This window comes from Equus przewalskii, chromosome 29, assembly GCF_037783145.1.
Source record: "Equus przewalskii isolate Varuska chromosome 29, EquPr2, whole genome shotgun sequence".
NCBI classification, from domain to species: domain Eukaryota; kingdom Metazoa; phylum Chordata; class Mammalia; order Perissodactyla; family Equidae; genus Equus; species Equus przewalskii.
Genome location: NC_091859.1, coordinates 21,365,653 through 21,393,559, shown reverse-complemented (window position 1 = coordinate 21,393,559; position 27,907 = coordinate 21,365,653). Strand labels below are relative to the sequence as shown.

At 36.9% G+C, this 27,907-nt stretch overlaps 2 protein-coding genes across 7 annotated transcripts in view; one reads left to right on the top strand and one right to left on the bottom strand.

The window, feature by feature from the left end:
- NTN4 (netrin 4) overlaps window positions 1-27,907 on the top strand; it is a 170,672-nt gene that overhangs the window by 6,168 nt on the left and 136,597 nt on the right. For 3 of the 6 annotated variants that reach the window (XM_070600195.1, XM_070600199.1, XM_070600194.1), the window contains exons 2-3: window positions 4,170-4,285; window positions 7,038-7,139. The gene's annotated coding sequence lies outside the window, so the exon portion shown is untranslated. Of the gene's footprint in view, window positions 1-4,169; window positions 4,286-7,037; window positions 7,140-26,737; window positions 26,837-27,907 lie in introns of those variants that run through there. The other 3 variants (XM_070600200.1, XM_070600196.1, XM_070600197.1) reach the window with 2 other exon arrangements.
- The window catches only part of SNRPF (small nuclear ribonucleoprotein polypeptide F), a 56,663-nt gene that overhangs the window by 12,778 nt on the left and 15,978 nt on the right, over window positions 1-27,907 (bottom strand). The window lies entirely within an intron of this gene.

Here is a 27,907-nt window from a genome sequence, read left to right as displayed (position 1 = left end):
TAGAATGAAAGTCAAAATATGAATACTAGTTGATTATCATGGATCAGAAGCTCTGATCAGCGTTACATATGTATCTGATTTATAAAAATGGAAAACAAATGATGTTTTTTAGTTTCATAAATCACCAAATCAATTGCGGGAGGGGAGGCTAGGTAGTAAAAGAAGTCTTTGCGGGTAAAAAGTCTAGGAACCCCTCAACCAGATGACCAGCATTAAATATTGACTTTAAACACAGTTTGGTTCTTTGCCATACTTCCACGGGGTGGCAGTGGTGAGTTTTGAGTAAAATTTCTAATCCACACACAGGCCCTTTGAAGTGAATATGTTCAACTGGGGACTTCACTGTTCTCAACACAAATGAGACAAACCAAAACCTCATGGGATTTCTCCCAGTCTGCTGTGCCCTACAATCTTTCCCCACCTCCCTCATCTCTCAAATGTTCCCATTGAGTCAAATTTTTAAAAATAAAGCTTGTTATTCTACCGTTTCATCTGCTACCTTGTTGCCAGTAGTATCTCCCACCTCCCCTCCTCCAAAATCAAATGAAGATCTGGACATGCTTCTCTGCGGCTCGCCAACCTTTGTTGGTTCCCCTTACCAGCTGCCTAAAACAAACTCCTTGCCAAAGTTTCCTTCCAGCTTCATCTCTTTCTTTTCTGTCCCACAACCACAAAGTGTGCTTTTGAATCACAGGCCATGCTGTTCCACAACTCCATGTACTTAGACATGATATCTCTCCATCTAGAAATGACCTTCTCCTTTTGGCTCTCCCTGGAAAATTCCTCCTCCGTCTCATCTCCACGGTCCAGCTCAAATGGACACTTGAGATCTGAAGCTTTCTTTTACCTCCCCATCATTAGTTATTCTGTCACGTGAGCTCTACATCGCTTATCCTGTTTTAATGCTAACTATACTTTAGAGAAAAAAGATTTTGTTCATTAACTCGTTTATTGCTACTACTAGTCATTGCCTAGCATACACATAATAGATTCGCTAGTACATCATAGTAAATTTCTTGAATGAATAAATAATGAGCAACTGAATTGGTAGACATGGACTTTAAGAATTTGCACCAATTCAAACGTTCTGAAAATATATGTATAGTGAAGCCTAAAACAAAGGGAAGCAGGGTGCCTACCCTTCTCACTCAGAAGAATAGAATAAATTAAATAGTAGAGTATTATAATAGGAATCATTTGCTTTTATGGAGGCGGGGTGGTGTGAAAGAGTCTTTATAATTTTACCTATTACTAAATTTGCTAAGAACTTTGTGTTCTATTAATGTATCTTTTGAAACTACTACTAGATCTAAGAATTTCTATTCACAGTAATTCAAAGTGAAACTGATAATTTCCTTTTAATCTATAGTCTAGCTAGCCTTCTTGTTACTGAACTGGCCCCCTTTTATGTAAGTTTTTTTTTTTTAACTACAGTAAAGGGATCCCAATTGCTTAAGAAGCATTTGTTGGCTGTACCATTAATTTGGCACTTATTGTCTACAGCTCTGAGAATTGTTATCTTCATTTGTGTGTATAATAATCCCCCAACTTCACTGTAAGATATTTGAGAGCGGTGAACGTTTAGATGTTTTTGTATTTCTGTAGTAATCTAATTTATTGTCCTACACGTTTGTCGTTTACTTGTTTTTTTCCCTTTTGCATTCTGAGACCATCGCTCAATATATTAAAGATAAGTCCCTATGTCTTTATTAATAGAAATTTATTTTTCACTCACATAAAGTCCAAAACAAGTATTCCTGATCAGCATGTGGCTCTTTGCCAAGTGGTGGGCCAGGAACCAAGGTTCCTTCTCCTACACACAGATTCCAAGGTCACCTGCTCATCTCCATGAAGTCAGAAAGGGAAAGAGCATGGAGGATCATCCATGGGAGATTTCTGGGGGCCAGGCCTAATGCAGCACACATCATTTTTCACATTCTCTTGGCTAGAACACGGTCACATGACCTCACCTAATTCCAGTGAAGGCTGGGAAATGTAGTCTGGCAGTGCACAGGAGGAAAAGGAAATGTGAACACAGAGTGGTCTCTGCCACACTGACAGAAACTACTCTAACAATTAGGTTACTTTTTATAATTTTACCGGCCTTCTTATATGCCATCTGTTTTCATTCATTCTATTTTCTGTTATATATTGATACTGTTATCAAGCTTTATTACACCTTTCTTTATCCTGGAGTATTTATCAACTATAATTCCAATGCTGAAATAAGTTCTGTTAACATTTTGCTTTGTTCTCTCTATGTATAAGTTTGTATGTATTTTAATATAGTTGGAATAATATATAAAATTTTTATCCTATTTTTTACTTATTACTTTACGTTATAACAAATATTTTCTCATTTTTAGGAATGTTTCAGTAGCAATATATTTAATGGCTACATAGTATTTATCATATACTTAGATTGTTGGACATTTAAGTTGTTTCTTGATTTGTTACTATTTGAAATATCAATCTAGGAATATTTTATTTATGTATGTATATTTCTTTCCTATACGTCTATATATCTCCGTATGAGTCTTTCTGTAACGTGGATGTCTCTGTTCTACTAGAGGTGGTTTACTGTAGTGTATGGACTCTGGAGCAGGCACTGCCTGAGTTCAAATTCTGACTCTTTCACCTCCTAGCTGTGGAAGTGACTGTGGACTTTCTCACTCTGAGTTCTTCATTTCTGAAGTAGGGCCAACGATACTCTACCTGCTAGGGTTTGGGAGGACTAAATTAGTTAATATATCAAAAGACATCTTTTCTTCCTTGAAAATTTCATTCATTTATTTAACAAATATGTATGGTGTCACCACGTGCCAGTCATTATTCTAGAGGCTGTAGGTGCAGCAGTTCCAAAAGGAAGGGACAATCTAGAGAGGGGGGAAACATAACAGAAAGCAAAGAGATAATTATAGCCACTATGTGCTGAAAGGAAATGAACTGGGCAAGGAGATAGAGAAATGGTGGGGTGGAAATTGAAACCAACTTAGATCAGGAAGATCTTCTTTGCCTAAATTTGTCTAAGGACCAGTTTGCCAAATGATAAATATGCTAAAAACTGCCAAATACCTAAAACAGGTTTTTCAGATTGGTCACTGCAATGATTTCACTGTCATTGATGGGCAAGGGTAGAGGAAAAGCTCCAGTGTGCAAAAACAGAGAAGACAGTAAACGCTTTTTAATGGGAAATTCACCCTCAAAGAGTTCCTGATATAAAATACACTCAAAATTGATAATCAACTGAGCAGAACTGATAAATCCTTGGAAGAAAATAGCTGTGGCAAAATGACTGCAGTGACTTGTATATAATGAAAATTTCAAAAGAAATCAGTAATTCAGCAAATGTGTGTTTAGTGAATTGGCCTCCTGGAAGTCAGAGAAGGCTTTTCTGAGGAGGTGACATTTAATCTGAGACCGAAAACATGAGAAGGTGTAGAAAGCTCCTCTATTCTTGATGTTAGACTACTCATAAAGTATATATGACATATCATGTACTTTACTGTAGTATTTGTGTCCACACATTTGATATCCTACTATAAACTGCAAGGTAAAGAAAAGTGTATAATTGTTTACTGATCCATGTTGACTGAATGTGGTGAAACAAACGAGTGTCTGCTGGACCATCCCTGTGGCTCTCTCTGGGCTGCTTGGCAACAAGCTTGCTGGGCTTGGTGGCTCCCTTGCCCTCTACAGGGGCTGCAAGCGTTAGTGGTGCTGGGCAGCTGGTGTTCCCAGCACTGGTATGTAACTCCCCTGAGCAGCTGGCACCCAAACTCAGACCAGTTTTCCTTCACATGCAAGGCTCTCCTCACAAGGAGGGGGAGGTGAGGATGCTCTTCTGGAGTACAACCCATGAAGTATGTAGACATGCCAAGCCCACGCATGCCTGTCCACGGGATGCCAGTCCCGCTGCTGACCCTTCTGCCTGCAGATTCTTGCCTGCAGTGTGGCCCAAGCCCTCCACTCAATTGGATGACTCCCAAGGTAGTATTTCACTTTGCCAATAGTGAGTGAAGGAATAAACAAATTGATGAAAATAATGATCAGACTCAGCTCTGATCTAGATTATCACATAGACATGCTATGGTAGAGAATTATAGATGAGGAAAGCAATAAAACCTTGACATTGCAGTCTTAGTACTTGTTTCTCTTCTTCCAAATAGGGAGCTCCACTGAAGATGCTACATTTGCTGAGCATAAGGTATCATTGCTCTCTATAGTCTTAATTTAGATGTCCATGATGCTTTCAGAGAATGAAAACCTCACCAATGGTGACCAGGTATGTGGCCTTTCTTTTTTCTTCCATCTATAATAAATTAATTGAGTATGCTTTTTTTAGCCATTGGGAAATGAATTAGTTACTTTCATAGAGGGGAAGTTACTGTTTTTGTTTTGAAATAATTTCAAACTCATAGAAATGTTGTAAGCATAATACAACAAACTTTGTTTTTCCTGAATCATTTGCTGGTAAGTTGCCAATATGATGCTCCATCACACCCAAATACTTGAGTGTGTATTTCCTACAAACAAGGACAGAGAAGAATATTAGTAGTCCAAAGTCCAGTATATAGTAGTACATATTTTGAGGGTAGCCATTTTTGGGGGTTTTTTTGGATATGAATGGGTTTTGCCCATTCATATCCCAGGGAATTAGAAATTCCACCATTCAAAAGTAATTGTTTTGGATTAAAGCAGGCATGGTAAAAACTTTTATTTATTTAGGGCAACTCATTAATAGAAAAAGATTAAATTTAGAGTGATACCAAGTTTTAAAAATCTAGTTTTAGAAAAATATTTTGAGAGAAAGAAAAAATATTATAAATCAGTTCAGCTCTTAAGATTGTGGAACATAAAATAAATATTAAGGAGGGCTGGCCCAGTGGCGCAGTGGTTGGGTGCACACATTCTACTTTGGCGGCCCAGGGTTCTCCGGTTCAGATCCTGGGTGTGGACATGGCATTGCTTGGCACACCATGCTGTGGCAGGTGTCCACGTATAAAGTAGAGGAAGATGGGCACGGATTTCAGCTCAGGGCCAGTCTTCCTCAGCAAAAAGAGGAGGATTGGCAGCAGTTAGCTCAGGGCTAATCTTCCTCAAAAAAAAAATATTGAGGAATATATTGATATCTGTCATGGTCAGTCATTTCCTTCCTTTCTCCCGTCTTTTCTCTTCCCTTTTCTTCTCGTCCCTTCTTTTTCTTTCACTTCTCCCCTTTTCATTCCCCTTCTTCATTAAATATCTATTTATCACTGACTATGTTATAGGCCCTGGGGATACATTGATTAATAAATAGAGGTGTGGTCACTGCCCACTTGGACCTAGCAGAAGCCAATTAACAGAGAAGGAAGAAAAAATGCTTTCAAGACAAAGACAAGAAGACAGAGTAGAAAAAACAGCAAACAAAGAGGGACTAAGCAACATCTCTTGTTTATTTCTTCTGACCTCTGTCCCACTTAAGTCCTTGTATAATTTTTCCTTGCTGTGTGCTATCTTCTTTCAGCATCTCATAAAACCCATTGCAATAATCATCAAAAGGTTCTACTGATATTATAGCAAGTTAACCATTTATTTTATAATATTTTTCAAGGCGATCCTCAAAAACCTCTAGGAAAAGAGAAAATAGTAACTTTACAATGGAGAAAGCTGGCAAACACTACCTTAACCAAGTGATGAAGGTTAACATGACCAGTGATGTCCTGTGGATCGCGTGTTTAATCTGCCAGATGTCTATTCTCTCTGTTGCCAGTTAATGATGAACTGGCCGTCTTTAAAATCAAAGGATGTTTTGTGCACGAAGGGACTTCTGGAAGTCATGGATTTCTCTTGAATGTTATTCGCTTTCCCCTTAAACCTACTCCTCATCTACTCCTGCTCTCTGCTGAGCACACTGTCTTTTCCACTTTGAGTTTGATTGAGTGAGTTTGCCCAACTGGTCAGGGCCACTTCCATCACCACCCTGTTTAACAGAAGTTGTTTTAAAACTGTTTTTATTAAAGTTATGGAATATTTCAAACATACAGAAAAGTGCAGAAAATAATATGGCAACATGAAACACACTCCAACTCTGATTTAACCATTTTGCCATTTTGCCATATTTACTCCCCCCACCCACCCCATACTCTTTCACACATAGAAGTTCCACACCCCCATCCCATTTTACACCTCCTGACCAAAATGCCAGTACTCCCCTTTTGAGAGAGACTGCAGGCTTCATATCTAAAACTGAAATTGGCTATGCCCATCTTCAACTTTTCTAGACCATGTCCGTCTTCAAAGCAGATTTGTGTTAGTTAGGGTTCTTCAGAGGAACAGAACCAAGAGGTTCTGTATATGTATATATACACACACACACATGGAAATCATATCATATATATAGAGAGAGACAGAGACAGAGACAGACAGAGATAGAGAGAGACAGAGAGAGATTTTGTGGAACTGGCTCACAAGATTGTGGGGGCTCACAAATCCGAAATCTGTGGGGCTATCTGGCAAGCTAGAGATTTAGGTAAAAGTTGATGTTGCAGTCTTAAGCCTGAAATCTACAGGGCAGGCCAGCAAACTGGAAATATTGGCAGGGCAGATTTGAGGCAGAATTGCTTCTTTGAGAAACCTGAGTCTTTGCTCTTAAGGCCTTCAACTGATTGGGTGAAGCCCACCCCCATTATATAGAGTAATCTGGTCCACTTAAAGTCTACTGATTTAAATGTTAATCACATCTAAAAAAATGCCTTCATAGCAACATCTAGACTCATGTTTGACCAAGCAACTGGACACCATAACCTAGCCAAGATGACACATCAAATTAGCCATCACAGGGTTGTACCAATCTATGCTCCTACCAGCCCTGTTTGAGAGTTCCCGTTGCTTCACTGCATTAACAAACTCTTATAATTTTGCCACTCTGATTAAGGTGAATTGGCATCTCATTTAATGTGTATTTCCCTGGCTATTAGAAAATTGAGCATCTTTTTGTATGTTTATTGGTGTGAGTTTTCTCTTTAGTTAATTGCCTGTTTAAATCCTTTGTCCAGAATGGATAGAGAAGATGTGGTATATCTACACAATGGAGTACTACTCAGCCTTAAGAAATGATGAAATCTGGCCATTTGTGACAACATGGATGGACCTTGAAGGTATTATGCCCAGTGAAATAAGTCAGAGGGAGAAAGTCAAATACCGTATGATCTCACTCATAAGTAGAAGAGAAAAACAGTGACAAACACACACATAGAGACAGAGATTGGATTGGTGGTTACCAGAGGGGAAGGGGGAGGAAAGAGGGTGAAAGGGGTGATTAGGCACATGAGTGTGGTGATGGATTGTAATTAGTCTTTGGGTGGTGAACATGATGTAATCTACACAGAAATCAAAATATAATGGTGTACACCTGAAATGTATATAATGTTAGAAACAAATGCTGCCACAATAAAATACATATATATAAGAAAAAAATATATATTTAAAAAATCCTTTGTCCAATTTTTTATTGGCTATTTTACTTTTTCTCATTGATTCCTTTATAGTTCTGAATAAAAATACTTTGTAGGTTATACACATTGCAACTTCCTTCTTCTAAGCCAATGTTTCTCACCCTTGGCTACAATAGAGTCGCTCTGGGAGCTTTCAAAACCGTAGGCACCCCAGCTGCAACTTCATCCGCTTAAACTCACAATCTCTGGGAATGAGACCTAAGAATCAGTACTTGTATAAAGCTCCAGCGCCGGTTCCGTGGCCGGTTCCGTGGCCGAGTGGTTAAGTTCCCGTGCTCTGCTGCGGTGGCCCAGGATTCGGATCCTGGGCGCGGACGTGGCACGGCTCATCAGGCTACGTTGAGGCGGCGTCCCACATCCCACAGCTAGAAGGACCCGCAACTAAGATATACAACTGTGTATGTACAGGGGGGATTTGGGGAGATAAAGCAGAAAAAAAAAAAGATTAGCATCAGTTGTTAACCCAGGTGCCAATCCTTGAAAAAAATAATAAAGAAAAGATTGGCAACAGTTGTTAGCCCAGGTGCCAACCTTTAAAAAAAAAATAAGAAAGCTCCCCAAGTGCTGACTGTGTGCTTCCGAGAGACGCCGTCTCAGACTGGGGCCTGACCTTTGATTTTGCTTATAGTATCTTCTGCCATACAGAAAGTATTAATTTTAATATTTTCAATCCATTAATCTTTTTCTTTATAGTTTCTTCTTTTTCTTTTAAAGATTGGCACCTGTGCTAACATCTGTTGCCAATCTTTTCTTTTCTTCCTCTTCTTCTCCTCCCCAAAGCCCTCCCATACATAGTTGTATATTCTAGTTGTGAGAGCCTCTGGTTGTGCTGTGTGGGACGCCACCTCAGCATGGCCTGATGAGCAGTGCCATGTCCGTGCCCGGGATCCGAACCAGTGAAACCCTGGGCCGCTGGAGCAGAGCAGGCAAACTTAACCACTTGGCCATAGGGCCGGCCCCATACTTGTTTTGTTTAAATTTTTGCTTTACCCAATGTCATTAAGATATTTTCCTATATTTTCTTCTCCTCATCTCTTTTATAAATTAAAGTACTTACAATGTTGCAACAAGGATTTCTCTACATATATGACTAAAACTCTTATTTTAACACATTATCAGTGTCTTTTTTTCCAATTTTCAGTTACAGAACTAGGGGTAATTTTAGTAGAAGTTGTGTAAGATATTTATTTTTACGATGTGGCTATATTATAGGTGAGAAAGAAACTTTTTTTTGCTGAGGAAGATTCGTCCTGACCTAACATCTGTTGCCAATCTTCTTCTTTTTATATATGGGTGGCCACAGCATGGCCACTCACAAGTGACGTAGGTCTGTGCTGGGAGTGGACCAAACTTAACCACTAGGCCACTGGGGCTGGCTTGAGAAAGAACTTTTGATTCTAATAATTGTGTTCCAATTTTAGAGCTTGATTTTCATTTATATTGATATCAAAACTTCTGAAGGGCTATGGCTTTGCTGATATTCTCTAATCCAGCTTCAGCAAAGTTATTAATAATATGTGCTTTTCCAATAGAAATGTTTTAATTAGCATTGACTACATTGGGGAAGAGAGACTATTGATAAAAATACTTTGAAAGTTGAAATAGTAGATAAGTGAAGCGACTACTACTGACTCCAACTTGAACACAGGTGAGATATATAAATGTAAAGTAGTGGGAAGGTGGGTTGGAAAAAGCCTAGGTTGAAGTTGGAGTCCATATTTGATAGACTTGCTTAATAGAACACTATTAGTGGACAACTGCATTTACCTTCCTTTGTGACTAATACCAGAAAAAGAAAATAAATCTTTACTGCTGTCTTCAGTGTTTTTTGGAGCATGTCGCTTCTGTTTTGTTTTCCTTTCTTTTCTGTGTAGCCCATGTGATTGCAAGTTTTATTACTTTCTGTGTTTGTCCAGATTTCTTTGCTGCCTCTTATGTTTGTCAAGACTTTTGGTGGTATGTAACTGAAACCTAAGTCAAATGAGCTAAGCCAAAAAACCCAGTTATAGGTTTTGTTTTCATTTTTATTGCAGCAGTATGCATGTAGGTGAGGAAACTATTGTTTGGAATTGTTCATTAGTAGATGAAAGAAATTTGGAAGCAAGTCAAGAGAGAACAAAATACGATTTTACAAGAGGAAACTAAAGTTGTCTGCCTTATTAATGTCATTTTATCAGGTGCACAGTGTCTTTTTGGCCTTCCTAGAAGTACCGAAGTACTTTCTCTAAAGAAGGACTCTCAATGATTTAAAGCTCTCAGTCTTAGCACTTGATTTTTTTAAATTGTGATAAAATATACATAACATAAAATTTACCACGTTAACTATTTTTGAGTGTACAGTTTATTGGCAATAAGCACACTCACATTGTTGTACAACCATCACCACTATTCCATCTCCAGAACTTTTTTTTTTTTTTTTTGGTGGTTACATAGATATGTATATTTACTAAAATTCATCACATCCAAATAGTTAGAAGTAGGACAGACCACATTTTCTGATCATTATATCTGAACAATAGTACTTGTTGTTGATTACAAAATGAAAAAAGCAAATATTTATCCCTCCTAGAAAATTTAAATGCAACAAAAATTTTTTTTTTTTCAGTTGTACATTTTTGTTAGTCATGTTGTGGGTACACCACTTCCCCCTCCGTACCCTCCCCCCACCCCCCCTTTTCCCTGGTAACCACCGATCAGATCTCCTTCTCAATATACTAATTTCCACCTATGAGTGGAGTCATATAGAGTTCGTCTTTCTCTGACTGACTTATTTCGCTTAACATAATGCCCTCGAGGTCCATCCACGTTGTTGTGAATGGGCCAATTTCGTCTTTTTTTATGGCTGAGTAGTATTCCATTGTGTATATATACCACATCTTCTTTATCCAATCATCAGTTTCTGGGCGTGTAGGCTGGTTCCACATCTTGGCTATTGTAAATAATGCTGCGATGAACATAGGGGTGCAACGGACTCTTGAGATATCTGATATCAGGTTCTTAGGATAGATACCCAGTAATGGGATGGCTGGGTCATAGGGTATTTCTATTTTTAACTTTTTGAGAAATCTCCATACTGTTTTCCATAGTGGCTGTACCAGTTTGCATTCCCACCAACAGTGTATGAGGGTTCCTCTTTCTCCACAACCTCTCCAACATTTGTCGTTCTTGGTTTTGGATGTTTTTGCCAATCTAACGGGGGTAAGGTGATATCTTAGTGTAGTTTTGATTTGCATTTCCCTGATGATTAGCGATGATGAACATCTTTTCATGTGTCTATTGGCCATATTCATATCTTCTTTTGAGAAATGTCTGTTCATGTCCTCTGCCCATTTTTTGATCGGGTTGTTTGTTTTTTTGTTGTTAAGCAGTGTGAGTTCTTTGTATATTATGGAGATTAACCCTTTGTCGGATAAGTGGCTTGTAAATATGTTTTCCCAATTAGTGAGCTGTTTTTTTGTTTCAATCCTGTTTTCCCTTGCCTTGAAGAAGCTCTTTAGTCTGATGAAGTCCCATTTGTTTATTCTTTCTATTGTTTCCCTCAACTGAGGAGTTACAGTGTCCGAAAAGATTCTTTTGAAACTGATGTCAAAGAGTGTACTGCCTATATTCTCTTCCAAAAGACTTATTGTCTCAGGCCTAATCTTTAGGTCTTTGATCCATTTTGAGTTTATTTTGGTGTGTGGTGAAAAAGAATGGTCAATTTTCAATCTTTTGCATGTGGCTGTCCAGTTTTCCCAGCACCGTTTGTTGAAGAGACTTTCTTTTCTCCATTGTAGGCCCTCTGCTCCTTTGTCGAAGATTAGCTGTCCATAGATGTGTGGTTTTATCTCTGGGCTTTCAATTCTGTTCCATTGATCTGTGGACCTGTTTTTGTACCAGTACCATGCTGTTTTGATCACTGTAGCTTTGTAGTATGTTTTGAAATCGGGGATTGTGATTCCGCCGGCTTTGTTTTTCTTGCTCAGGATTGCTTTAGCAATTCGCGGTCTTTTGTTCCCCCATATGAATTTTAGGATTGTTTGCTCAATTTCTGTGAAGAATGTTCTTGGGATTCTGATTGGGATAGCATTGAATCTGTATATTGCTTTAGGTAGTATGGACATTTTAACTATGTTTATTCTTCCAATCCATGTGCAAGGAATGTTTTTCCATCTCTTTATGTCATCGCCTATTTCTTTCAAGAAAGTCTTGTAGTTTTCATTGTATAGATCCTTCACTTCCTTGGTTAAGTTTATCCCAAGGTATTTTATTCTTTTCGTTGCGATTGTGAATGGGATAGAGTTCTTGAGTTCTTTTTCTGTTAGTTTATTGTTAGTGTATAGAAATGCTACTGATTTATGCACGTTAATTTTATACCCTGCTACTTTGCTGTAGTTGTTGATTATTTCTAATAGTTTTTCTGTGGATTCTTTGGGGTTTTCTATGTATAAGATCATGTCATCTGCAAACAACGAGAGTTTTACTTCTTCGTTACCTATTTGGATTCCTTTTATTTCTTTTTCCTGCCGAATTGCTCTGGCCAGCACCTCCAGTACTATGTTGAATAGGAGTGGTGAAAGTGGGCACCCTTGTCTTGTTCCTGTCCTCAGAGGGATGGCTTTCAGCTTTTGTCCATTGAGTATGTCATCTCCAGAACTTTTTGTTTTTCCTGAGGATGATTAGCCCTGAACTAACATCTGTTGCCAATCTTCCTCTTTCTTTGCTTGAGGAACATAAGCCCTGAGCTAACATCTGTGCCAGTCTTCCTCCATTTTATATATGGGTCACTGCCACAGCATGGCTGACTGGTGGTGTAGGTCCACCCCCAGGATTGGAATCTGTGAACCCGAGCCCCCGAAGTGGAACACGCCAAACTTAACCACTATGCCATGGGGCCACCGCCTCCAGAAGTTTTTAACTACTGATGTTTTGGATCAGATAATTCTCTGTTGGGGTGGTGGGGGTGGGGTCTGTCCTGTACATTGTAGGATGTTTTGCAGCATCCCTGGCCTCTGCCCATTAGATGCCAGTAGCACCCCTCCCCCAAGCCCTGCTGTTGTGACAACCAAAAATGTCTCTAGACGTTGTCAAATGTCCCCTGGGAGGCAAAGTTCCCCTAGTTGAGAAGCACTGATTGAAGGGGGAAGAATTTTCATTGTAAGTTGTGTCATTTTAACTGTGAAGAAATAACTTTGGGAAAATGCATTATGGGCATTCATTAATATCAGACACAGAACTATTTGTAACTTGACTATGTATCAGATCAGTTGTGCTTTCAATAGTAAACAAATAGAGCACTTAATTACCACAACAGTGATAACATAATCACTCTGATTGGCATTGCTTCAGAATAGCTAAGACTAATCAGAAATGGTCTAGATTGGAAATGACAGCTTTACATGCATGACTGAATGTGTATGGGTGAAAAATTGTTGTAGTATAAGGTTAAGAAGTCTATTTTAGTTTTTTATGATAATTACTGCATATTTTATAGAGTGACATCAACTGGCTTACAGGAAAATAGCCATTCTGTGTTATTCTCAGACAGAAGGAGTATCCTCTGTTAAAAAATATATAGTATCTTATTTGATCTTGTTGACTAATATATACTGTAGTTACAACGAACAAGACAATATAGACAAATATTTGAGAGACATATTAATTGTATGCCAGGAAACGTGAAATTTCCCAAAGCCAAATATGATTCTACATCCATTTCTATCCAGTGCCTAAAAGGAGAAACTTTGAGGAGCGCTTTAACTTTTAAGGTACTGAAGAACGTTTCTATGTGTTTTAGAAGTAATGTGGGCTGATAATTAAGGGACTGTGGAAATGAAGCACTTAATGTTAGTCACAATGTTCCAAATAGCTGATATTTGTCCTTAGGTGAGAGAACCACTTAAGATAGAAAGAGTCAGGTTTATTCCAAACCAAATTAGTTCTATTATTTATTTCTAGCAATTATCAGGTTTTATTATTTATAGTTGCTGAAATTCTGAAAACAAAAATTTTTAAATATTACCCTTGGTACCAGTGATATTTGGTTAAGTCCCTTGACTCCTCCAGGCCTTAGTTTTGCATTAGTCAAATTAAGGCGTTGAAATAGATCATCTTAAGGACCTGTCCAACTTTAATTGGTTATTATTCTCTGGTAGATTAAATTAATAACTGGAAAAAATGAAGATTAAAATAAAAACTATCCCTTGAGTTGTAACTATGGTTTCAATTACAGGAGATTGATCCTTTATTTTCCCAAATAAAGGATATAACAGCCTTTCAGTTTAAGTAACAATACATTTCTTATATATTAAACTGTTCAGTTTTCCATGTATGTTGAGAATGTTAGGCAGTAAAATATAATTATTTTAAAACCATACAACGTAAAATGAGATTTTGCAGTGATGCTGTTCACACTAATATCTTGATTCTCAAAGTATTGCAGAGCAATTAGCAATGTGATAAATTAAGAAGGGGAACTAACACTGGTTCTGTTTCTGTCCAATTATAGATAACAGGTTAGATTGTAGTATTGACAGTACAAAAGATAAAATTTATCAGCAGAAAATATTTTTATGCATAATTCATTTATCCGTTATTATTTAGATTTAATAAAAGTTTTCTTCTCTCTAAAGGGAACATATTATGATTGGGAAAAGTTTACATTGTTCTTGGATCTATATAATAATAATATATTTAGGCCAGCAGCAGCAGCATTGTTATGACTGCCATTTATTGAGCACTTATGTGCCAACACTTGTCTTATATTATCTCATTTAATCCTTACAGCAATTCTGTGAAGTAGGTATTGTTAACTACAGTTGCTAAGTAACTCCTTCAAAGTCCCATAAGGAATAGGCCACAGAGGCAGTATCTGTCTTTCTCCAAACTTTGCCCCTTACCAAACTGTAAGAACCTCGGGGAAGACAAACAAACCATCTTAATTCTTAATTCCACACATAGTTAATAGCTTCAGTAAGACAGTGAATTCCTATACTGCAGACTGAGTGTGAATTATTTTGACATATGTGACTCGACTTAATTATCCATACACATGACTTTCTGTATAGTATCAGATTCATCTGTCAGTCTCTCAATTAGGTTTTGGTGAGTGGTCAAAATTAAGTTCACTCTTATATCAGAATGTCTGCTATGGTTTATTTCATTCTCTGTCTTTAAGCAGACATAGGGCCTACGGAAAGCTCCTACGGCTTTAAATTAGAGGAAGACTTTCTTAGCTTCTTACAAACCTACCCCATCTTTTGAATGGTAGTCCTTCATAGGCTTGCTTAAAGAATAGACGTTTTCCCACGGCCCCCTGCTGATTCTAAATGAACAGATTCTCAGCCCCCTGCTGACTGGTGAATATATTGCTTCTCCTCATCTTTACCCTTTACTGACAGCCTTCATAATAACTTGCTTAGAAGACAAACGGCACGGCAGAATCTCTGACAACTCATTAAGGAAGAATACAGTAGATTTCTGCCAAATATCACTGCCATTTTAATGTGAACTAACAGCAGTTTTTGTCATGATGCAAGAAGGAAAGGATGCTGCTGAGAACTATTGCCTTCTGTCAAAAGCAGCATAATGTCTCTTTGCATTGTTTTTAAAGAGGGGTTTAATGAAGAAGTCAATGTATAGATTATCTATAGAATTTTGCCTTTGCACATGCTGTTCCCTCTGCATGGAATGCCTTTCTCTCCATTTTCTGCCTACCTTTCCAGAGCCAGCCCTAATGGTACATTCAATATGAGCCTTTCCCTGTCTCTCATAGCATCACTCCTTCCTCTGGGCTCTGACAACACTTTTTTCTACCTCTGTTGTAGCAATTAACATGTTGCAGTATAGCATGTGTAATTATTTGTCTTCTTGACTCAACTAGAAGCTTCTTGAACACAGGGACCACAGCGTATTCATCCTCGAATCCCCTGCACCCGGCACAGTGCCCGGCACAGAGTAGGTGCTGGGTTACTGATTGTTAAATGACTTCCCTACCATAGTATGAGTTTTTTCCTGTTGGAGTCCAAACCTACTTAGAGTATAATGATTGCGGTCATGGAATCTATGGACAAGTCCCAGCTCTCCTTTCTCTTTTCCTCTTTCTAGAGAGAAATATGTCAAAATGTTAATAGTGGCTGTCTCTGGGTGATAAGATTATGGCTTATTTTCATATTTTTCTGTGTTTTCCAAACATTCGGAAATCAGTATATATATTACTTATGTATTCGCAAAAGACACTTAAAGAAAAAATCTCTTTCAGTTTATTTCCGAACAGGGAAACTGAGGCCAAGAACATTACATAGGCAGTTCATGGCCTTAAGTTGGAATAAGGAAACCTGCATTGGCTCAACCAATTTTTGCTATGAGGTAAGAGCCACAAAATCACAATGATCCCTCTAGTTCTCATCTGAAATAAGGAAACTGAGCCACAAACCATCTCACTTCATCTTGTTCTCTTCTTGTATAAAGGTAAAGATTATTAGAGTTGGGTAAAAGATCACTAAGAATTGATCACTGGGGCCCAGCTCACCTTATATGGTAAAATGAATTTTTTGGTGACTCAGCACAAGTTGATAATGAAAGATAATTACTCTAGTGATAAAGGACAACTTAGTTAATATGTGAGGATAAAGTATATGGCAATGAGTGAAACATTTGAATTTGTAATTGGAACATGGATGCTATATATTTGATGTTTTAAAATTTCCTTTGATTCTATAGTAGGATTTAAAAAAAAAACTGTCTGGGAGAAGGCTCCTTTTGGTTTCCCAACTCACAGCAAATTAGAAAGAAGAGATATGCAGTTCAATTTGAGTCAAAAAATATTTTTGGATTACCTACTTTGAATCTTTTACTAGGCCGCAAATAGAAATGCTTAATTACCTTGTTAAGGACATAAGCTACTTTTAAAGAGACTTATACAATTAGGTTTTAACTAATAGATAACTGTTTTACTACAGTGTTAATCACTCTAGAGTGGACAAGACATTTTATTCATCTTTAAACTATAAGTGACTTGCCTGGTGCTGACCACATAGTAAATACAACAATAATTATGTCCTTCCCAACTAGGATATAAGCTTTATGAGAGCAAAACCTTTTTCTTATTTCATTGTAATAAGGTCGTTACCAAATCTTGGAACACTGTGTGACACAATGGAGGTGTTTAACCTTTTTCAAAAATTAATCATGATAATAGTAGATGACATTTATCAATATGCTGAACATTGTGCTATCCCTTAAATGAATTATTACATTTAATCCTCACAATAACTCCATGAGATAATGTTAGCATCTCCATTTTACATTTAGAGAGATTAGGTAACTTATTCAAGGTCATGTAGCAGGAAAATAGTTTAGCCAGAATTTGACCCAGGTCTGTATGACTCCAGAGTTGGGTCTCTTTACTATGCTGATCTCTAAACTCAATAAATATTCCTTGGTTAAATAAATGAGTAAACTTTCATTTGCATATATTTGTATTTATTTCATCACTTTTCTTAGAAGAGGATTTCTGATTTTACAAACACCTTCCTTTGAAAAGGAACAACTACAAGGGCCTATGAGATTTATTTGACCATATTTCAAAGATGCACCATTGTTTTATGTATCAATTATGTGTCATTATAATTATAGATATCATTTATGTATCGAGTTATGTCATTATAATTGTAAACACCATCGATTGTTGATAAAATCCTAATTTTAGAGACATTAAAATACATGCTTTAGAAAAGGTAATACATATAAATGTGCGCATACATGTGTTTTCTGTATTACAACGTGAGGGTTTTTTCCGTAAATTCTGAGGCTATACAATGCAGTGGTGAAGCATGCAGACAGACTTTGAAGCCAGTCTGCCTGGTTTCAAATCCCAGTCTGCTTCTTCTTTGCTTGCAACTCTGGGAGAATTTCTTAATTTTTCTGATTTTAGATACTTCGTATATAAGATGGGGATAGTAATATTTTCCTCTGGGTCGCTCAAGTATACTTCATTAGACCTAGCTAAGCATTTTTAGTTTGATTTCCAGAACCTTTTGCAAAAGATCAATCATATCCTTTGCTTAAACTATCTATCAGAGGAACTGAGCCCATATTTCTGCCTGTATTTTATTTTCAAAGACTATCTTTTAGTTCAAAGACTTTTTTTCTTTTTTTGCTGAGAAAGATTTGCCCTGACCTAACATCTGTTGCTAATCTTCCTCTATTTTGTATGTGAGCCACTGCCACAGCATGGCCTCTGATGAGTAGTGTAGGTCTGGGCCCAGGAACCAAACTCCAGCTGCTGAAGCAGAGAGCACCGAGAGTACCAAGCTTAACCACTACTCCACAGAGCCAGCCCCTTCAAAGACTGTTCATTATCTTCAGGAGGTCTCCAGCCCTGTGATGCCCTGAAAACAGCCATCCTCTCAGGTTATTGACACTAACCGAGCTCACAGTGAGAACATGGTATAAATGAGACACATCTCCACGCAGTCACTTCCCACTATCAGCCAGTTAATTTTGCATGAAGAAAACCTCCAATGCATAACTATAGCCTGTACTTCTCATTCCTACCAGCCAGGCAGGTGCTTGCTCTATATCTCTTTGCAACCGGAAGATATATATTCATTAATATTTTCTTGATCTCTCACTCTCTCCTCCTCCACCTTCCCAGTTAGTCTTTGTGCAAATAAACCTCTTAGCTCTATTCAGGTAGCAAATGAACAGAACTCATTTTCGTCAGATGAGGTTCATGGGCTGAGTGGATCTATTTGGAATGTGCTAGGCTATTTGTTAACTAAGGCGAGCTATAATGAATTTTGGGGGTTAGCAAAAGTGACGTCTTTTGCTCTAAGACTAGGAAATGTTTTCTGAAGTTCAGGAAATATCAGGTATGGGTTTTGTTTGTTTGAGTTAGTTGTGCGCAAAACTCATGACTAAGAAAGAATAAAGAGGTTAACAAAGATTAACTTTGGACAGAGGATGTAAGAATGACTCTGTTCTTTTTTGTATTCTTCTAGATTTAAAACATTTCCCCTGGGAAAAGAAGTCTAAATTTCTCCTCTTTGAAAAGGTCAGAAACCACTTACCTAAAAGTTATTTTATCATCTTAATACAATGGTTTTCAACCCTGGCTGCTGGTTAAATCACCTGGGAACATTTTATTTTTTTAATGCCACACCTAGAGACAAACACAGAGATTCAAATTTAATTGTTCTGAGGTGGGACCTGGGCATTGTTCGTGTTTAAAAGTGGCCCCAGGTGATTCTAATTAGCAGCCAGGCATGAAAGTTGTTGAGCTAAAAGTGCTACCGTATCTAAATCTCTCTCCTGTCTCTTAGTAAGCTCCTCGGGAAAGGAGCTAATTCTAATACTGTTTCATTTTATTCCTTATGGAGCATTCGATTAATGTTTGCTGTTTGAAGATAAGAAGGAAAAGACACGATCTGTGATCTGAACTTTATAATCCAATGATGTAACTGTAATCAGTCAGAGACTCAATTAGTTTGTTTTGGGGCATTATATCTCAGTGCCACACATACATCTTATCATCAGCCTTGAGCTGCATTTCAATGCCTATCTCTGCTACAGGAACTGGAAATTTTACATCAATGACTGGACTAATAGAGCATGCTCTAGGACACTTATCAGTCTGTTCAAAGAACAGGTGATTGGCCATATGCCAAGGGAATCTGCTGCCCTCTGGAGGATATTGTGCTGTTACAGATGAAAAGAGCATTTCCCTATATTCCACAGCATGTGAGAAGTTACAAAACAAAACAAAATGAAACAAAACAAAAAGGTTTCATCATCAAGCCATTTGGAAAATGCTACACCATCTTTCTGTAAGGAAGTAACAATGCAAATTAGCACAATCAAGACTGAAAATTTGTATAAAAAAGAAATTTGTTTCCCAAATAATTGGACCATTTTCTCCTCCACCTAATGCCTGTTAATATTTGGGGAACTAAATTATACAAATAATATTTTGTATGAATAATCTACAAATGACATTTGAGATTTGGAAAAAGTAAAGGGGAAAAACTTGATGATTTCTTAAGTAAGCTATAAAAAGGAAAAGACTGATAAAGTAGATGCATTAGAATGTAAAGATCCCACATCCCATGCAGTGACATTTTGACTGGAGGGATACAATCTGATGTGGCAGTGTGATGCGCCATGCAATAGTATTCCTGTTTATCTTTCTTCTTAGCTTTTATCCTAAGAAACATTTGAGATGTTCATACTGTTGCATAACAAACGGGATTATCACTTGTGCTTTAGAACACGTGAAGTTGACTTCATGTACCATCAAATGTACCAGAAATCATTAGGCCAAAAATGCATGGACAGCAAGAGGCTAGGCATAATGTGGTTCCATCTGCAAGTTCAGTTGGTACAAGCGTAGACCCCATATGTGCAATTATAGCTGTGTTTTCCTCGGGCTAGGAAGATAGCAAATTTAGTAGAAATAAAATATATTTAGTTAAGAGGCTTGGGTTTCATTCTTTTACATCACTAATTTTGTGATCCTTGACAATTAAATACAATTCTCCTCATGTGTAAAAGGAAGACATACTGAGCTGTTCTAACTGTTCAATGAGACGCTATATGTGAAAATGCTTCACACAGCATCTGACATATAGTAGGTACTCAACAAATATAAGTTCGATGTAAATATGACTGGCAAGCATACAGATAACACCAAATTAAAGAGTCAAGAGGTCAACCTAGGAGGAAGCTGAAGCTGGAGGTAGGAACTAACGGTGACCACCCATCCCATCCTAGTTTGCCAGGGACTGTCGCAGTTTTAGCACTTTAAGTACTGCATTGGGGAAACTCTTCAGTCCTGGGAATGCTGGGATGGTTGGGCGCCCTAGCTCAGAACCCAGAATAAAAATGCAAATAACAAGGATATGGACACCAAGGAAAAACTAGTCACCAGAACACAGACATGTAGTCTGGGAACATTAGGAAAAACGGTGCTGAGAGTGACCAATATTTCTCAGGCAGGAAGCAAACCAGGCTCAGAGTGTGAGCAGGGATAAGCCCACAGGTGGAGGTCAGTAGACACACGACGTAATTGAGAGAAACTCAAGGTGCTATACAAGTAGTGCTATACAAGAGAAGCATTACACAACTACTTTCTGGAGTGACTGTGGCAGGAAGACTAAAGTGAACAATGAGGAAAGGATGGTCTCTTCAATGAATAATGCCAGAACAATCACTATCCATAGGAAAAAAGAAAATTGCCTCCCTACCTCACACATTACACAAGAGTAGCAACATAGAAGCCTAAATATGGAAATCAAAACTTTAAACATTTTAGAAGAAAGGAGAAAAGCTTAATAAAGAATTTCTTAAATAAGCTATAAAAAGGGAAAGACCAATAATGTTGATTACATTAAAATGAAAAGATTGCATGAACATAGTGAAGAGCCAAGCTGGGGAACAATATTTGCAATAAATTAAACCAACGAAGCACTTGTATTAAAAGTATGTAAAAAACAATTCAACAAGGAAAATCTCGGCAGTCCAATAGACACACATTAGAAATGTGCAATTCACAGAAGAAACGAGTGGTAAAAACATATTTTTTAAAAAGCTCAGTTTTACCACTAATCAGAGTAATGCAAATTGAATAACAATGAGATAACATTTTACACCAAGCAGACTGTCAAAAGTTAAAAAGCCTGAAAATACCAAGTGTTAGTGAGATTGTGAAGCAATAGGAATTCTTTTGCGCTGCTGGCGAGGGTGTAAATAGGTACAACCACTTTGGAGAGCAAGTTCTCAATATCTATAGATGTTTTGAAAGTATACACCTGAGCAATACTTCCTAGGCATGCAGCCTAGAGAAACTCTCAAACGTGTTCACAAGGCGTCATGTACAAGAATGTTCACTGTAGCATGGTTTATAAGAGCAAGAGATTGGAAACAACCTAAATGTCCATCAACTGTAGGATAAATAAATCGTGGTGTAATTCAGTCAATGGATTACCACCACACAGCAGTTAAAATAAGTGACTAGAGCTAGATGACCAATATGAATAAATCTCAAAAATACAATATCGAACTTGAAAAAGCAAGTTGCAGAAGGATTTATACAGTATGATATCTTTTGTATGGAGTGTAAAAAATGCAATATTATAAATTGTATAGGTACACAAATATGTAATAAAAATATTAAAACAGCCACAGAGATAATAAACCAGATAGTGGTTACTTTTGAGGAGAAAAAGATGGCAATGAAATCAGGAAAGCGTTCGCAGGGCATCAAATGTGTCTATTATGTTTTATTTTTAAACTATCTGAAGCAGATTTGCAAAATGCTAAGATTTTCCAAAGTTGGGTGATAGATACATGAATGTTATTTTGGCTGTAATTCTTTCTCCCTATGCTTTAAGTATTTTAATCTTTGTAAAGAAAGTAAAAACAATGTTATTAACATTTAAATTGAGATTATTTCAAAATTACTCTAAAATACAAAAAAAAATGGAAAAAACTACACTTTTAAGAGTTGCTCAAGCCAAGTTTAACATTATTTCCAAAGAATAAATTAAAGCTACCCAATGTCCTGACACATATTTCACTGCCACTTAACTAACACTAGATGTCACTTTACTTCATGCAATTTAGTTTAATATTAGCGCTTTCTAGTTGAAATTAGATGAACTTGAGTATGTTTTATAATTTTCTTTCTCCCGTAGATATAGAGAATGAGGAAATATGCCTCAAATCCATTCTGGAAGGCAAGGAACGTATCTATTTTGGTTCACTGTTTTATCCTCAACATCTCCTGCACATAATAGGGTTGCAAAAATATTGTTAACTGAACAGACCAAGGATACAAGAGACTTTAATAGAAAAAATGTTTAATATACGTTTGGAACAGTTTTTGTTTCAACTGGTGGCAAGGTGTTTGAATGGCTTGTAAGGGAGAGGTTGTGACTCTAATCTCAAAGGTCAATTTGTGGTCAATGGGGAGAATACATCATTTTAGTTCTTTTAACCCAAAGTTGTATTGCATTTTATTGGAGCATTGGATCTTCAATGAACAAGGACTCCTTAAATCAATAATCGTTACCCTTTTATAGGGATAGGGATCTTTGATAATCATGAAAACCATGGATTATCTGAAATTTTTCATACAAACACACAAAAATTGTTTCATGCAGTGTCTGCAGATTTGCAGGCCCCCTTCAAGCTCATGCCTGTACCCAGATTGGGATCCTACCAGAAACAGGCAAAAGCGCTGGCCCAGATGCTGTTCCTAAGCTTCTTAAACTTCACTTTCACTCTGGCACTAGTCAGAATGTGTGGCTGAGGGCTGCACACGTGATGGGGGCTGACCAATTTGACCATGTGAATGAATAGTATGGAAACTAGCCCTGGAGATTTAGGTATTAACCAAATATGAGCAATATTGACTTTGGAAATACTTGGCATTCAGATACCAACCAAAGTATTTATGTATATTTTCTTATCAGAATGTTTAAGGAAAGAAAAAAACGTAATGTATTTATTTGCTAAAATATTTATTTGGAAGTTTTTTCTTCCCTGGGGAGCAAACTAAATCCCAGGAAATACTCCACAAATTCAAAATAGTTCCTTGTGCCTATTTGTCCTACTGTTTTCATTTTACCTGTCCTAACTGGCAAGGACTATTTTAAAATGTTATTATTGATTTTCTTGCATCATAAATATATCAAAACTAATCTTTAGCCCAAACCATGTGATATTGTTTGATTTTATGAATACAAGTTAATGAAATTTTACTACGTAGTGTAAAGATACTCAAAATCAAATGAGCTTGAAAATTCTTTATCTTCTTTTCTCCACATTCTTTCCATATTCAAAAGGTCCCCTTTTTCCAGGGACTTTCAGTTCTGTTAGACACATTATCAATCTACCAAGATCAGGTGTTGAATGACAGACAAGATTCTTCTTTATTATGACAAGCCTTTTATTTAAACTACTTAGGTCATAGTTACAATAGATAAACTGGGCCAATTTTTAAAAATTGTGGTTTTACTCAATAGAGATTATGATAATACCATGAGAATCATACCAAATGGTACCAGAATTTATTTTTCTCCTACTATGCGACTCTACTAAATGTGCTAGGCCATGGGAAAGTAAACCAAGAGTATTTTAGAGTTCTGATTTGGTGCAATCACCATGTATAGGCCTAGCCGGTCCTAGCACCCATTGTGAAATTATGTGTGGAAAATCGAACCCACTTTAAGAGAACAGAATCTGTCTTGGGTTTTAATTACTTGACTCCCAAAAACTTCCACAACCCTTCATAATAAATATAGAAAAACACATGGCCTTGAGCAGAGGTATAAAGGGCTCCACGAAGCTGTTTTATTTGGGCTATTAAAGAAAAATTCAGAGTTCTGCTTCCTTAAAGCAAAGAGCCTGAGTATTGATGCCTCTTTGTAACTGACAATGTCCCTAGGATGTTTTCTTAAAGAAAATGATCAATATAAACATTTTAACTCTATGGAGAAAAACCTATATTTTCACCACTAAATATTTTACCATTTTTCTGATAAAATCTATAAATTTTCAGTTATTGACTTAACTATTTCTCCCTGGCCTGAGAACTTAGAAACATCTGACTTCTCTTTCTAAAAACTCTTATCATAGTGTTAATTGACTGACCAAGCTTTTCCTTGGAGGAAATCATCCTACATGAGTCATGGTAGGCTTAATCAATAGACTTGTATTTCCAGTTCTATAGCCAAGGTTTTATAATAACCTATGATCATTCTGCCAATTTCTGGTTCTATGATAAAATATTTTGTTTTTATATGCTAATACTATTTGGTGAATTTAAGTGTTTATTTTACCATCAGTCTTGACGCTTTAAAAATTATTAGCATTTTTTTTAAAGTTTAGCATTTCTCAGCTTGGGGAGAAGTTCAGCGGGGACTGCTGGGAGATTGCGTTAGACCCAGGTGTTCCTCAAAGCTGGCTCCACTTCCTTATGCTGCTGCTCGGAAAAACAGACTTTCTTTCTGGCTAAAGTTATTTCTTTTTATTGAGATGTAGGCATATCTCAAGCTCTTGCAGTCTTTTCTTCTTGGATAACACAATTGTAGTAATTGGAGGCAGATGGGAATCCAGCATAGCGTAGTTTTGGCAAAACAGAAAGTATGTTACACTCCTCCTGAGTAAATCCCCCTGCACCCCTCACCCCCAAAGAATGTTAAGTATCACGAGGGCAGGAACCTGGTTCATTTTATTCCCCACGGAATCCCCAGTGCCTGAAACAACGCCTGGTACAGAGAGGGAACACAGTCAGTATCAACTGAATGAATGAGTGAGCATATCCACTGTTTAGGATTATGCGAATCTGGCTTTGGGATAAAAAGCCTAACTCAGTTCTTGCAGTCTCCACTCCCCAAGTAGTGTCATGACTTTTAAAGATTGCCGAGAAGAATTCTTAATTATGAACATTCTTCAAATTCATAGAGAAAATTCTACCTCTGAAGTGATCCCATAGTCTTTATATCTTTTACAATATCCTGAGCCATTAGGTTGTTTAAAGAGTTTAACAAGTGAATAGATCAACTACATTTATTTTTACATACAGAATCACAAAATTTGTCAGAGTCACTTTATAAATTTTAAGAGACTTTTTAAAAAGTCATAGACATCACTGCTTTTAGTATTAAACAAGTACTAGGTAACTATACTTGGTGACCATTTTAACTCACTTATACTCACACTCTTAGAGTTCCAGATGTTTTTCGCTTGAAATCTGAATTTTTATGAGGCAAATTTACAACACAACTAATGCAGAAAAGTAGGAAAAAATTTTAGAAGCTTTTCAACCTTGTGTCTTATCATATGAGCTGACCAACAGTGGAAGGGCCATCTACCCTGGGAAAGGGTGAACACCTGGTCAGAGGGTGAACTCTGCAGCCAGACCTTCTGCCTAAGGATCCTGGCTCAGCCACTTGCCAGCTCTGTGACCTGAGGCAAATTACTTACTCTCTCTTTGCCTCATTTCCTCATCTGTAAAGTGGGGATGATGATCATACCCCTGTCATAAGGTTGTTGTGAGAACACCTGAATTAATGTTTGTTTAGTCTTTAGAAGAGTATCTGGAGCATAATAAGTGTTTTGCTAAACAAACAAGCAAGAAACATATAATAGTAGGTGTTAAATGGCTATGGTCAAGAGATGTCATAAAAGAGATTTTTGCATGTTCAGTAAAATGACCTTTAAGCTCCCCTTCCATGCTAAATTCTATTATTCTGCTCACCTCTGTGTACCCTGCTCCTGTAAGACGTGCCTGCCCAGTGTATCCCAGACATTCCTCATTCACTGTAAAGCTTCACTCACGCCTTGGGAGAATGTCTTCCCTGCCTCCCTTTAGCTTATCCAAATCTTATCCTCATCTCCATCCAGCTTTTTTCCTTCTTCTTCTTTTGGGCATGCCAGTCTCTAGTGAGTGTGTCTTATGGCTTCATATTGTTCTCTCATTGTTTTATGTGCAACAATTGTATTCCCAATCAAATCACAAACCTCTTGAGAACAGCCTTATGCTTCACTTATATTTCCCAGCACATAAGTAAACATTTTTTGAGAGAATAAATGGTAAGGGGAAAAGTAATTTGAGAATCAACTCTTTAGTGATAATTAAATGCAAGTAAAGTGGATTATATATTCGATATTTAGACTATTAATGAACAGTTCTTATTTCTAAAGAAGTTTTGGTTCATAACTCTCCCCTCACTTTTTTTTGGTCTGATCTACTGTTGGTGAAACATTTGTAGATTAGCTGGTTCCCCTTCATTCCTTCTCTTCTGAAATGTGTGGTAAAGTAAAAATGCCTAGAGCAATCATTTCTGGATAAAAAACAGCTGCACATGAAAAAGAATTGATGTGGTTTTAAAATTACTGTGAGGTGGAAATTAAAATGCCTTTTCAACCTATCCTCTAAAAAGAGTGCTAAAGCTAATTCCTTATAAATCATGAAATGGAAGTAGGGGAAGACAAAAATTTGGGGATAGTCAATTGATTTTAAATAAGTAGAGTTTTAAAATTTTGTATATAATATTTTAAAATATTCAGGTCCCTAAGAGGACAGCTATAGTTTAAGACTTTCTTTGAAGTCTTATCTACATCCTTAGTAATGTGAGTATAATGTTTTCCATAATTATAAGTAAGAAAGCTGATCATTTCGACTTTTTTATGTTAACTTTTTAAATGTCTTTATTGTTTTGGTTCTTTTTTCTATTATGCCTCTGACGTTTTCCAAGGAGTGACTCAAATGGCAGACATTCTTTATTAATCTGAATATCCCAAGGGGAGGTTATCACTGTCGTGCTGCCCTAGTGCTACCTACACCTGGTGTGCAGGTATGTGAATGACGCAAGACACCGGGACAAGACTGGAAGATTCACAAAATTCTATCTACATGACATAACGTTCTATTAACATGACACAGACAATAGTTGATTGGGTTTCTTTGTTTCTATCTAGATCTACATAGACCCATCCTTTCTAAACTTATAAAAGTACTTTTATCCTATTCACTTCTGAAATTCTTGGCTCTAGAAGTTACGCTTGTTAAGAGGATTCTAATTCTTTGGTTTTCTTTATACAGAGAACGTCTGAGTAATATTAAAAAACCAATAATTTCCTTTAGAAGAAAACTAAGCAGGAAATAGAAAAGGTTTTAGTCATTATTTTTTAAATTGCTGTATCTCTTAGCTAATTCACACAGGAAGCCTAAAAATTAAGCAACATTAAAATACGATGAGTCACTAGCATATTTGTCTGCTTGATTTGAGCCTGTTGTTAATTTCGATACTTCGTAAACAGTAGTTAAGCATAAAGATTAAAAACATATGCATGTATTTTGTTCAATCTTTAAACCCTAAGACTTACGGTGCTTAGCAGTGTCTGTATAAAAAGATAAAATATTCTAAGTATTTATAAAATTTCCTATATTCTAACAGTTTGCTTTGTTAGTCAGGGAATTTGCTATAAAATTATATAAACACTATACTTTAAATCTATGCATGGGTTTTGGGATAAGTAACAGGCTGGGACAATAAAAGGCAACCACCTCTAACTAAGTATCTGAGGATTAAAATAGAATTAAAGCAATAATTACAATATATTAAAATTAGGCAGATAGCAAGGCTTCAATGTCAACCATATATTAAATATATTTTAGGCATTTAGAGTAGGGAAATTGGAATGTTTCCATATGAACATTTTACTGATAAATTTTAAAAAATCAATTGGCAAAATATATTTTTTCAACTGTATGGAAAAAATGTAAAGGAAATAACTCACATAAGTGCATGCTGTATGCAAAGCACTATTCCTAGAACTTTACATGTAATGATATTTAATCTTCATAACAAATCTATGAAGTAGATACTATTAGTATTCCAACTTACAGATGAGGAAACTGAGGC